Raw genomic sequence first — 13626 nt, 5'->3', positions numbered from 1 at the left:
CAGACTGTAACCTGAGTAAGAGGTTGGGCTCATACCTCTTTATAACCCCCCCCCAAAAAACCAAACTCACTGTCGTGGGTCCATACGAGCCGTAGCAACCCTATAGGACAGGGTTGAATTGCCCTGTGCATTTCTGAGACTGCAGCTCTTTAGGGGAGTAGAAAGTCTCCTTTTTCTCCAAGAAGAAGCTAGTGGTTTGGACCTACGGACTCTGCAGACTGCATAGTCACTACATCACCAGGGCTCCTGAATCTCCTTATAGCAGCAGAACCTATCACAGACCCCAAAATCCCTGCCGTGGAATCGATCCTGACTCTAACTGCAGGGCAGACTCGGACTGCAACACTTTTTAGGAGTAGAAAGCCCATCCACTAGAGCCCCAGTGGAATTAGAGATATTAGAATCATAGAATTTAAGATTGTGAAGCAATTTAATATGCCATAATTAATCATCTTGGTCCCGCTCCCTCACACTGAGAACAAATCCAAAAGACAAAAAGAATAGATTATTTGAGAAAATGAAATGCCTCACAACTGGCAGAACAAGCAGCACCACCACAAGCGAAGACAAATCGAGGATTTCGTTTTACCTGGATCCACAATGAACACGCTTTGGAGCTGTCAAACGCACTTCCTTTGAGTGGATTCCCACTCACAGTGACCTCGTCAAACAGAGTAGAGTTGCCCACTGCATTCAGGAATCCTAGGGTACAGACCACGGTGGGCCAATCTACTGCCAACAACCTCTTGGAAGCGTTAACAAGCAAAAATGTCACTTTGAAGATGAAGGTGCACCTGACCCAAACCATGGTATTTTAAATTGTCTCATATACATGTGTGAGTTGGACAATGAGTAAAGAAAATGAAAATGTAATTGATGTCTTTGCATTATGGTGTTGACAAAGAATATTAAATATACCATGCACTGCCCAAAGAACGACCATCATCTATCATGGAAGATATGTGGTCAGAAAGCTCCTTACAAGCAAGGACGGGGTGTAGGACAGGATGCATGACAAAGGAGAAGGTCAGAAAAAGAGAGGAAGGCTTGCAACAAGACAGTGCGAAACAGTGGCTGCAATCATTGGTTCAAGCAGAGCAAAGATTGTGAGACCACTGTCAGGAAAGGCAGCGTTTCCTTCTGATCCACATGCAGAGGGCCTTGATGAGTTGGAGCTGATGTTCTAGGTTGATCCTTGTGATCGAGCCCCTCATTCTCACCCCCACCCTCCCCGAATCCTCCTGGTAGCTCTACTCTCATTATTGGCACTAAGGGGTTCATCTATCTTGGATTCCCTGTGTTGCGGCTCTGATCTGTAGCAGTGTGCATGCTCTGGTCTAATCCTATTTTTAAGGTAGAATTAAGGTCATGATAGTGGGGGGAAGGAAGCACCAATGAGCTAGTGTTTCGTTGGTGCCATACTGCATCCTGACTGGCTCATCTCTTCTCTGTGACCCTTCTGTGAAGGGATGACCAATTGTCTACAGATGGGTATTGGGTCTCCACTCCATGCCCTGTCCCTATTCACATTCGGTATGATTTTGTTCTGGGTCTTAGATGCCTGATACTTGATCCCTTCGACACCTTGTGATCACACAGACTGGTGTGCTTCTTCCATGTGGGCTTTGTTGCTTCTCAGCTAGATGTCCACTTGTTTACCTTCAAGCCTTTAAGATCCCAAACTCAATATCTTTTTATAGCCGGGCACCATCAGCTTTCTTCATCACATTTGCTTATGCACTCAGTTTTTCTTCAGTGATCATGTCGGGAAGGTGAGCACCACAGAATGCCGGATATTTAGAACAAAGTGTTCTTGTGTTCTTGGAGTACTTGAGTTGAGGCCCAATGTCTATCTGCAACCTTAATTCTTAACATATAGATATGAGTACATCATTCTATTCCCCTCTCATTATATATTTACATATGTACATGCCTGTATTTAGGCCTCTATAAATGTCCTTTTCCTCCTGGTTGCTTCCTCTATTTCCTTTTTACTTCCCTCTTGTCCCACATCATGTTCGACCTTCATTTGGGTTTAGTAATTGCTTGCTGCTACATTGCCCTTGATTAAACTCCACTAAGCATCTACGCCCTTCCTTCCATTCATTTTGGTTCACTTGTTGTTTCTGTGTCCCTGGGTTGGTCCCCTCCCCTTCCTTTCTCCCACCTCCCCTTCTCCCATAGACCCTTGGAATCACTGGTCCCGTTTTTTTCATCTCCAAATTATTTATTCTACCTATTTTATCTAGATAGACATGCAGATACATCAATAAGTGCAAAACCCAGGCAAGGCTAAATAAAACAACAAAGAAAGTCAAAACCAACAAAACAATAATAACAGCAGAAACCAAGAACAAAATAACAACAAAAAGAAAGCCACTGACAAAAATGGAAAAGCCTCTAAATAGTTCAAGGTCTGTTGGTTGGCCTTTAGGAGTGTTTTCCTGTTGAGTCTGATGGGGTGCCACACTCTGTCTCCCAAGTCTATTTTTGGTATTCCCTGGGGGTTTCATCACTCTGCTCCCTCTGCTGCTCTGCTGTATGCCCACAGTGCCTCACCCCAGCTCAGTCATGGGACCAGACCATGCACTATTTGCACACGGTTTCTCCAGTGCTGTCCCCCGCAACGTCATGGTTCAGTGAGGGACGCCGTGTCCTATGGTGGGGTCCATTCATCACATCTACCCTCTAAGCTAGAGAGGGACTGCACCTAAAGGGTTTCTGAGACTGGAAAGCTTTAGAGTAGCAGACAACCTCATCTCTCTCCAGCTGGTGGGTTTGAAATGTTGACCTTGCAGTTGGCAGTCCAGTGAGTAAACCACTGCATCATCCAGACTCCTTAATTACAATATGACTTGACACCTATTACATAGCCAGGAGGAAACTCAGTACACAATATAACCCATTGGAATGTGTTTTCCATTTTCCTACATGACTTTCAGTTTAACAAGATGTGAGGAGTGGGTATGAGAAGAAAACTTAAATCTACTTGAACAAATAAGGTGTTTAGATGTTGTTCTGGAAGTGATGGATAGCTGTAATATAGTTTAGAACACCATTGGTTTATGGTGAAAATGTGTTATTACAAAGACTAAGCTAAAATGAAGCGCTGGGTGTTTAGGATCAAGGAGCGCACGTTTGCACATTCTGTTTGTTTTCCAGTTGCCCAACTCTGAGTCAGCAAGGGCCTCAACAAAGATGGTAGTTATCAACATGGGGAAAAGCAAAAACAACGCAAAGAAGACAGCTACAGGTTTGGGAATTGGTTGCGTATTTTGAAGTGAAAGGAAAGGAGCGTTTCAATTAAAGTGTTGCCCATAGGTGAGGCTAAGCTTTATGCGTGTGTTGTTGTTGTTGATGGTGGTGGCGGCGGTGCTGCCAAGCTGATTCTGACTCAAAGTAACAGCATGTGACAAAGTACAATTGCCTCACAGGGTCTTCAAGTTCTGTTACTTTTCAGAAGCAGACAGACAGGTCTGTCTTCAAGAAAGTTCTGGGTGGGTTAAAACTGCCAATCTTACATAAGCAGGCAAGTGCTTAACTTCTAAATCAGTGGCTTTTCTAAAATAATTAACAGTATCATATTAAGATTGGCCATAGGTCTCTGTGTATATATATATATATATACATACCTATATGTGTGTGTTTGTGTATAGGTGTGTATATATATATGTGTGTGTGTGTGTGTGTGCAGTCCATGTGTCAGAAGGAACAGTGGCTTATTGGGTAAGAATAGTCAGGAAGCAGATGAATTTGTGTTTGACATGCTTTGATTGAGATAAATCCTCCATACTCAAATTCAAATATCTGCAGACAATACGAAGTGAGAGATGATGTTAAAACAATATCATAGTTGAAGGTAGATTTGAAATGAAATGAGATCCCTACATTAGAATGAAGGAAGACATTATCAGAAGACCACAGAGTGCCTGGGGAGAAAAGTACTTTGAAAGTATATGGGGTTTCTAAGTGAAAGAGGACAAGTGGTGTAAGCATTTGGGAGCTCAATAAAATAAAAATCTTCAGCACCTCACTGGGATAGAAAGAACAGTATCATTTTAAGGTAAAACCATAGCATCAGAAGGCTCTGCGCTCCATACTGAGATTGTACAACTCCAAATGGCTCTTCCATCTGTCACAAAGGTGGGTGGAACACATTGTACCATCTTAGAAATTTGAGGGCATTTACATATAAACTAGTTGGACAAATGGCAATTTCAATCACATTAGAGACATACGTAAGATGATTGTATAGTATTCTGTGATGTTCACAGACTTTCCTTACAATAAATTTTCTAGAGAAATTACCGCAATCCCAAAGAGGCAAAGAAGTCTCTGAGCCATACTTAAGGTAAAGGACGCGCACGCCTTTATTACATTTTGATCCAGGGGCTGGGCAGGAGGTGGCAGTGAAAAGCAGGGAAAGACCCCCGGCACAGGTCTCTCGGGGTGCATGGATTGGAACTGGCGGGGAACGCTTTTGCTTTCAGAGAGGTCTATGAGGTAGAGGAAGCTGCCGCTTCAGTGCCGAGGCTAAGGAAGAGGTGACTTCAAGGACGAGAAGATCCTTCTGGTATCTCGCTTTGCTTTCTCTAGTGAGCGCTTAGTTGAAAGGCCTCTCCTTCTTTCCTTCAGTTTAGGACCTTTACTCGAAGGTTCTCACCAAATGGAATTTACCTCAAAGTTCCAATGCAATGGAGATCAATATATGTAGGCGGACAAAAGGCGACTGTGCGGCCATTCGGCCATTCTTATTTCTGATAGATACTTCTTTTGAGTCATATTTTATCATTTAGGCCCTGCATCTACCTGCCTGTTTGAATTCCTTTTGAATTCCCCTTAGAGCGATTTTTCTTAAAGCATAACTTAAACACTTTGACCCACTTTTAAGTTCTCATTTTTCTCTAGAAACTAAATTAGACGTTTGGATTGCTTTTTAAATAAACACAAACATTCAGGAGTGTGGTTTATACATGAGCAACAACTTCTGCTTGGCAATTGGCATCTTTCCCCTTTCTGGTGAATCACATTTGTACAGCCGAATTTAGAAATGTGATACTAGAGACATTGCCAATCTTAATATTATGCTTTTAATTTTTTAGAAAAGCCACTGATTTAAAATAAGAAAGAAAAAGTCATGACAACTAAAAATGGTACTGAGCGGAAAGAGCCAGAAGTGCCTCGCCTTGCTCTTGAGCAGACAGCGGCACTACAACTGAGTCACAGAAGCCAAATGCATCTTCATTAATTGTTGATGGAAAGGTAATTTCACAAATCAAACCGAACCCAATATTATTGAGTCAACTTTGACTCATAGCAACCCTTTATGATAGAGTATAACTAAATCTTAGTGTTTCTGATACTATAAATCATTACAGGTCCAGAGAGGCTCATCTTTCTCCTGCAGAGCAACAGGTGGGCTTGAACTAACCTTACAGCTACCAGCCGAGCCCACAGTGCTGCCTGGGCTCTTTGATACAATAGGCATTCCGTATTTCAGAATAAGATAAAGAGAAAAGGGGGTCTTTATGTGTGTCTTTAACTATGTCTCTACCTATGTGCATATTTAGTGGAAATAAGCAAATGGATTTTTCATTTTAAAGACATAAAACTCAAAACATTAAATTGAAGCTTAATCTTACAAAGAAATGCCAATTCACATATCTATGTTAGCAAGTGTGTAATTTCCAAAGGGGGGAAAAAGTCACTCTTTTGATGTTTCCTTTGATTCATGTGCTGCCTTTAAAATGAGAGCCTACAGACACTGAGTGAGTGGCAGTTCTGTGGTGAACTAGAAAGCTTAGACCTCCACTCCTGTCTTGTAGAGTACTCGGAGCACCACGAAGTTCTATGTAAGTGCACAGGTACTGTGGGCCACAGACTAGCTAGCCTCCTGTCTCAGCTCGGAAATGGCAGCAGGGGGCTGTTAGCTGAAACCAAGGCCTGGAATTTTCCTTACACTTGCTCATTACCACAGGCCCACAAATACATAAAGCAGTGATTATGTGAATGAGCTATGAAAAGATAGCTTTAGGGGATTAAATTTATATGTGGAATAGTTAGGCTATCCGTGTGCATAAGAAGTGTCAGGTTATCCATTAAACAAGAGAAGAACACACTCGTGTTTGCTCACTAATCTGTAGTGAACAATTTCAGTTTCAGTTTTTACTTCTTTATATTTTATCACACCAAAGATCCTGTTTCTAAAGGTGTGACTGGCATCTGTCTCTCTCCCAAGCTCTTAGCACCTCGTAAAGAATGAGGGGGTCTTTTCAAATTGACACATGACGGTTCCTAACAGGAGCACAGTTCCCAGCAAGCAAATCAAGCACTATGCTGAAAAACACCTTTAACGATCACAACAGACTAGTAAGTTAGGCCAAGAAACCCATGTTTACCACACTTATTGGGTATCCCAACACTGTTGATAAGCATGGATATGTGTAAACTTGTTTGTGATACTTGATGATTTTTCTTTTGTTTGTTTCACTTGGGAAAAGGTTACAGATTCCAGTTGAGTTTCTACAGAAAAGTTGGGGTCTGTATCAGCGTTTTCCCACTTTATAGCAACAGCAATCAAATGATCTTCCAGATTTCCACACTGGAAGGGTCTCCTGACTCGGGGGTCCCTAATAGTTCAGCGATTGTGGAGCGGTCTTCAGCAAAAGAGGCAGGCCTAGAAAGAAATGCAATGAATATTCATAGAACAAACGCCGCCTAGTGAAGTCGGGGAATAACTGATGAACCAATGCATTTGGCTGAGCTATTATACGTGATTGGAAAAGACGTTAAAACGCGGATGGATGGAAGGAGCGCGTTTCAGGAGGAAACAGCCAGCTGGGAAGTGCTGCGCAGCTCTTTTGGTTCTTTGTACCCCTGACTTAGAAAAAACGCTTCCATTGAAATGACCCGTGAGAAGGATACTGCTTTAAGGGATGCCCTAGAAAGACAACATTCCTGTTGTTTGCAAGCAAGAGTCTAGGTGGCGTGTTTTGATTCCATCTAAAATATCCCTGTTTTAAAAAGGCAGGGCAGAGAGTGATCGCTAAGAGAAGAAAACCAGATCTATTGCTTATGGACTAGAATAGCACTATACAAAAGAGACGTAAGCGAGACCTTCACGCAGTGATTCCAGAAGCTTGTTTCCCTATCGAGAGTCTGGGCTGGAGGCCTTTTAAAATGAACTGCTGGGTCAGGGAAAGGTGCCTTTATAGCCGGTGCTGGCGAAACTGATCATAAACATGCCGGGATGGCGTAATAAACGTTTCCCTCAAAGCCACCAGGCCCAATAGCTAGATCATGAAAGTTACATTAGACATGGGCCTATTTGTTCACAAGCACGGGCCTAGAGTTCACCCTGTGCATTTTATTCCCCAGAGAGTTTGTCTCGTTAATTTATGATGACGGGCATTAAAAGACAAAGGCAGAGACAAAGACAGCACATTTCTTCCTAAAACTTACAGTACTGAAGAGAGTGTGGAGTGAAACGAATTGTTTTTATATGCGCTTTCCAGTCGTGGGTCTCCTGACTCGCCCAGAATGAGTGAATGGGCCACAGTCTTGCAAAGGATTGGTCAAATTTCTAATTGACATTGAGTGGCTTGCAAGTCAGTAATGGGATTGGTCTGCTTGTCGTTCCATTGGGAGGGCCATGCCTTGGAATGAACAGGAAGCAGGCGGTCTCAAGGAAGGACTAATCCAACTGAGATTTAGAGGGACCTCACTCCCACCGAAAGGAGTAGAGCAGGGAGCAGGGCATGTCCTTTAGAAGGAGGGTTTGAGGTGCTGGTGCCCAGAACCTCCTAGACCCGGAATAAACAGTAAAACGGGCTCGGTAGCTTTGGAGTGCAAACTAAGTGCTTTCACACTGGAGGCTTTCCAGAAGAGCATCCACCTGGGGCAGAGACGAGGAGGGGCCTCAGGCAAGGTGTGTCTCAGAGGGTCCTGAACAGGTATTTTCCTACAGCAGAGAGGAGCGACATGCCTCTGGGCAGGAGGCTTGCTAGGGGAGCTACAAGACTGTGACATTGGCTTGTGCTGTACAAAAGAGGCCCAAGCGTGTTTCAAGACAGGATTGCACCCTGCTCCCCCCCCCCCCCAAACACCACCCCCCACCAGCATAGGGCTGCGTGGCATTGTGAAAAGAGTCCCATAATCCTGGTCGGCATGGCAGAAACCACCACCAGAGGCCAGCAAGGCTCAGTAGCAAAGCAGAAGCCTTGGGAGCCATGCAGGCCCCTTAGGTGACAGAGAAATAACAAGACGCAATGACCCCAAAGTAGCATCTGACACCTCACCTGAACCCAGCATGGCTGACTGGAGACATCAAGATGGAAAGAGAGGACTGGAGCACGGCTAGTAATTTCCTTTGTGATAATCTGTTGCTATTGTTGACTGTTTTCTTTTTACAGATAATAAATAATAGGAATGGCTTTTACATTGTTAGCACTGTGTAAGCATCTGATGCCAATCGCAAATGAATATAATATGTATGGCATGGTTCATGCCAATTGGTGTCTATGTTTCATTCTTAGCAGGTTTATGGCTAAATGGAAGTGCCTGAAAGTGCAATAGAAAGAAACATGCAAGTATACAGTGTACATCTTGAGTTATTTGCATGAATTATTTATTATGAACCCTCCAACCCAATCTACTATAGGTCAAAGGGAATACTACGTATTTTAGCCCCTCCTTAATCTAATGCTTTGACTGAAAATTTCACCTTTTAAAAGAACACCATGTGTTTCCACACAGGAAAGCATAAAGACATAAAGGGCATATTTTTAACATGCAAAGGCACTCTGGTAGAATAAAAGGAGTTTGGGATCTTCTCCCTTTGGCCTGCTCCTTCTCTGTGAAGGGCCGGCATGACTAGACCCTGGCCTCTACTACCTGAGAATTCTGCTCCGCTCAGCTCCTCTAGCCTTTACCCACATAATTCCATTCCAGAACAGGTAGGTGTGGGCCTTTTCTCAAGTCTGGCATTTGGGCCTGGTACCCTTCAGCACCACAGTGATACTGAGCTCTACCATGCACCAAAGCTTGTGCTCTGCCCTCTCTCCTCAGATTGGCTCCTTTGGAGAATACCTTTAACCTGCAATGCATGAAAAGTTTTCTATTGGCCTTAGACCTAATATGATGTACTATTGGTCCCTGGTTGGACTTATCCTTCTGTTCAAAATATATTTTAAGTTCCTACTGACACCCACCATTCTCTAGCCACTCACTTGGAACTCCCCAAATGCTTTGAAGTCAGAGTCAGCTCAATTGTATCAAATCGAAAGTCAGCCGGATGAGGTTTTGATGCTGACCCTGTTACCAACGACAGTGAGTTCCTTAAAACGCTTCCGCTTCAATTTCCTCATTCACATAAGTCCTAAATTCCCAGTGAGGCTCCTCCCCATTTCTGAACTTCTTTGGTTTTGTGATTGAGTGCCCAAGATGAAGAATCGTCGTAAGAACTGCACTGTTCGGAAGGGTCTGTTTAAGCAGATGCTCCTGGAGGTGAATGGAAACACCGAAGGAACGTCCTTTGAGTGTGTGCAGCCAAACACACCCGAGCATGACCTGCTATTTCTAGAAACATGATTACAGACATCACCGTTCTTTGCATTTGAAGAGCATGCCACTGACAGCGATTTCTCTGTCTGTAGATGGGAAACTGGAGTCATCTAAATGTGCTCAATAAGTCCTTTAAGACACAAAGAAAGAATAGCCTTATTTGCAAAGCTTATCACGGAAAGTACGGTAACTTCTGCTACCAATATGCACCGTCATTCCCTCCTATTGACCACCACATAAGTCTCTGAAACTAGTATTTCTAGATTCCCAAAGCTATGGGATCAGAAATAACTCTTCATTAATTCCCAAGGTGACTGTAAGTCGCTTTTATTAAAAGTGTTGCTTTGGTGATGCTATTAAAAGAATTGTCATTATTAGTATTCCACATATACCAGGGGGTATGAAACAGTTCATGGAATAAATGGAATTAAGAAATAATGGAATTTTCCATGAACTTTTGGAATACTACTTATATCTTTAATCGCCAATAATTTTAAATCTGTCAAAGGCCTAAGCAGAATTAACGAAGATATTTACCTGAAATGCAGTGACTTTATAGATAACACCAAGCAAAGCTCTCTGTGATGTCTTTGAATTTAGAAAATTATCAGAATTCAGATGCAGACTCCCAAGGTCTCCTAGAATCAGGAACAATTCTTCCATTTCCAACAGCCCAATAGCATTACAATAATTTTAACCTTTCTCCGTTTCAGTAAAGAACACATACCCATTAGGTAAGCCTCACTAACCCATCTGGCACCTAGCAATGAAGCAACCATGAGTCAGATAGGTTGAGCAATTTCTTGAAGTCCTGCAGTTAAGACAGGCAGAGTTTTGATTCTAATAAATGTCTATCTAAGCTCAAATCTCCATTTAGATCCTGTGCGCAATTTGGTCATTCATTATTTTTCTTACTCAATTGTAGAGTAGGCTTCAATGATATCACCGCCTGTCTGTCAGTGCGTCACTGTGGTGACGTGCAGGATGCCACGGTGCTGATGGTCAAGAAGTTGTCTTTAAGGCTGGCAGATGGATTTCTCGGGTTGCTAAGAGTCAGAATCTACACGAGAGGGACCAAAATGGGAACAAGTAGCAAATTTTAAATAATAGTTTTTAAATGTATCATTTTACATTATCAAAGAAAATAAGTGATGGAAGGATGATGTAATCTCTGCTTTTATAGGGCGAAATTCCAGCAGAAGAGGGCCCCCAAGAGATTTGAGCAATTAACCCTTGGGAGCCCAGGAAAAGCATAGTGGTATTGAGATGTAGTGCTGAGACAGGGGAAATTATTCAAAGTTTATACACTGAAAAGTCAGAGAGTAAACCTTCTTCCCCAGGCCAGGCAGTTTTCTGATAAGCATCCTTCCCCATCCACCAAAACTTCCACAAATAGGAGGAGGTTTATTCTGTAGATGAATTGCACAAAGATGTTCAGGACTTGGGGATCCTAGATATAATGAGCAAAGGCTTTGGTTATGAGTCGATTTTCACTCCTGGCAGCTCCATGTCTCTCAGAGTAGAACTGTGCCGCATGGGGCTGATTGTTCAGAATTATATTGCAGGCCTTTCTTCTAAGGTGTGTCCGAGTGAAGTGAAACCTCACATCTTTGGGGTAGCTGCCAGGGATCAAATGAAAGTCTGCATGCTGACAATAAACACTTCCATGGCACTTTTTCAACCACTTACATAAAAACCATTGGGTTATCCATCGCCATGCGAAATAGAACACCAGTATTTTCCAACATGTAATAATACTACCTACCATATAGCTTTTATTAGAAAAACTCCTAAAGAGTATGCACCAGACTAATGAGAGCATAAACCTGAGTGGAAAGCAAGGCATCCAGCTTCAAAACATTCAATATAGTATGCATAATAAAGGGAAATTATAAGATGTCAGCACATATATATATGTACAAGTACATATATATCCCAAATACCACCACAAACCTTGTAGTTAACTGTCCAAAGCATATCATATTTATATAAATTTTAAATATTTGCATGTAATTTATATTACAGAACACAAGTTAAAAAATATCTATTTATAATATACAAGTGTGAGATAAGCATTTATTAATCATGACATGAAAATGAAATATAAAAAGGTAGGCCAAAAAATATTAGCACAAAATTAGAGAAACCTTTATTAAAAAATAATAGCAAAATATGAATCTATTGTTTTTTAAATATAGCATTCATCTAGGTCTGCACACTGTGGGAGCAGAGGTGAAGGGAGTAAGGTTTGCTAATGAAATAGTCGTAGAACAGTTCTTGCTATTTTAAAAGAATGAACAGGTACATTTTCTTGAAAGGAAAAAAAATTCCTTGATGTAATGTTCCTAACATTTTTCTCACCAATGCAGGTTTCAATTTTCTTAAATTTCTTCTTAAGTCCCCATAGTCATCCTGTATCCTTCAAGAAAATCTATCAAGTTGACTCCTTTGGAATTCAAAAACCTGTTGCCCTAACTTTCTGAGAGGAGCGCTCTGACTTGAATTGTACTGGCAGAAATCCCACCAGAAGCCTGTTTGGGGAGTGAATCTTTTTTTCTGATGGCATCCTATGAGACTAAGGCAAGGATATATTGAGAAAATTTGTCTTCAGACAGAGTTACACATGTTTCAACATGTCTTGCTTGAAATGAACCCCTGAAGACATGCACTGGAACCCCTACTCGCAATCCCGATGACTGCCTCTCGTGTTGTTTTTCATACATTATTCTCTTCTGCAGTGAACAAAGTTCACATGGTTAAAACAATGTAACCATGGTTGTTATCTGAAAGTTATTAAAGTACAAACTCGAGAGGGCGGTGGATGAAGCAGGAGAGCTAAACCACTGTCATAACAAAACCAAAAAGCCGCTGAGTGCCTCAAAATAACACACCGGGTACCACTGTGAGAACAGTCGCTTAGGGGCTTTAGAGATATGAAGTCTAAAAGCCAAAATATTTGAAGGAATTGAAGCAGGGAACCTGATTAGGGACACTATTAAAGCAGAATGAGCCTGGTTGGTGGGAGATTAAAAAAAATCATTTTATTGGGGACTCATACAGCTTTTATCACAGACCATCCATCCATCCATCGTTTTTACATTTTTGTAAAAACAGCACATTTTTACATTTGTTGCCATCATAATTTTAAAAACATTTGCTTTCTACTTGAGCCCTCGGTATCAGCTCCTCATTTTGTCCCTCCCTCCTCCACCCTTCCTCCCCATGCATCCTTGATAATTTATACATTATTATTAATGTCTTACACTGACCGATGTTGCCCTTCACCCACTTTTCTGCTGTCCATCCCCCAAGGAGGGGGTTAGATATAGATCATTGTGATAGGTTTCCCTTTCTCCCCCACCTTCCCCTTACCCTCCTGGCATCACTACTCTCATTATTGGTCCTGAGGGGTTTATCTGTCCTGGATTCCTTGTGTTTCCAACTCTTATCTGTACCAGTGTACATGCTCTAGTCTAGCTGGATTTGTAAGGTAGAATTGGGTTCATGATATTGGGGGGGGGTTGTTAAAGAACTAGAGGAAAGTTGTGTTTCATTGATGCTATACTGCACCCTAACTGGCTCATCTCTTCCTTGAGACCTTTTTGTAAGGGGCTGTCCAACTGCCTACAGATGTGCTTTGGGTCTCCACTCCACACTTCACCTCATTCACATTGATATGATTTTTTGTTCTGGGTCTTTGATGCCTGATACCCGATCCCATTGACACCTCATGATCACACAGGCTCGTGTGCTTCTTCCATGTGGACTTTGTTGCTTCTCAGCCAGATGGCCACTTGTTTATCTTCAAGCCCTTAAGACCCCAGATGCTATCTCTTTTGATAGCCAGGCACCATCAGTTTTATTCACCACATTTGCTTATACACATATTCTGTCTTCAGCGATCATGTCAGGAAGCAGAACATTACAGAATGCCAGGTTATTAGAACAAAGTGTTCTTGTGTTGATGGAGTACTTGAGTAGAAGCCCAATGTGCATCTGTTACCTTAATACTTAACACATAAATATATGCACATAGGTCTATTTCCCTATCATCATATATGAATA

The sequence above is a fragment of the Tenrec ecaudatus genome, chromosome 1 (genome assembly GCF_050624435.1).
Source record: "Tenrec ecaudatus isolate mTenEca1 chromosome 1, mTenEca1.hap1, whole genome shotgun sequence".
Classification (NCBI taxonomy): Eukaryota; Metazoa; Chordata; class Mammalia; order Afrosoricida; family Tenrecidae; genus Tenrec; species Tenrec ecaudatus.
The sequence above is the reverse complement of the archived record's forward strand: the minus strand, read 5'-3'. Positions refer to the sequence as shown.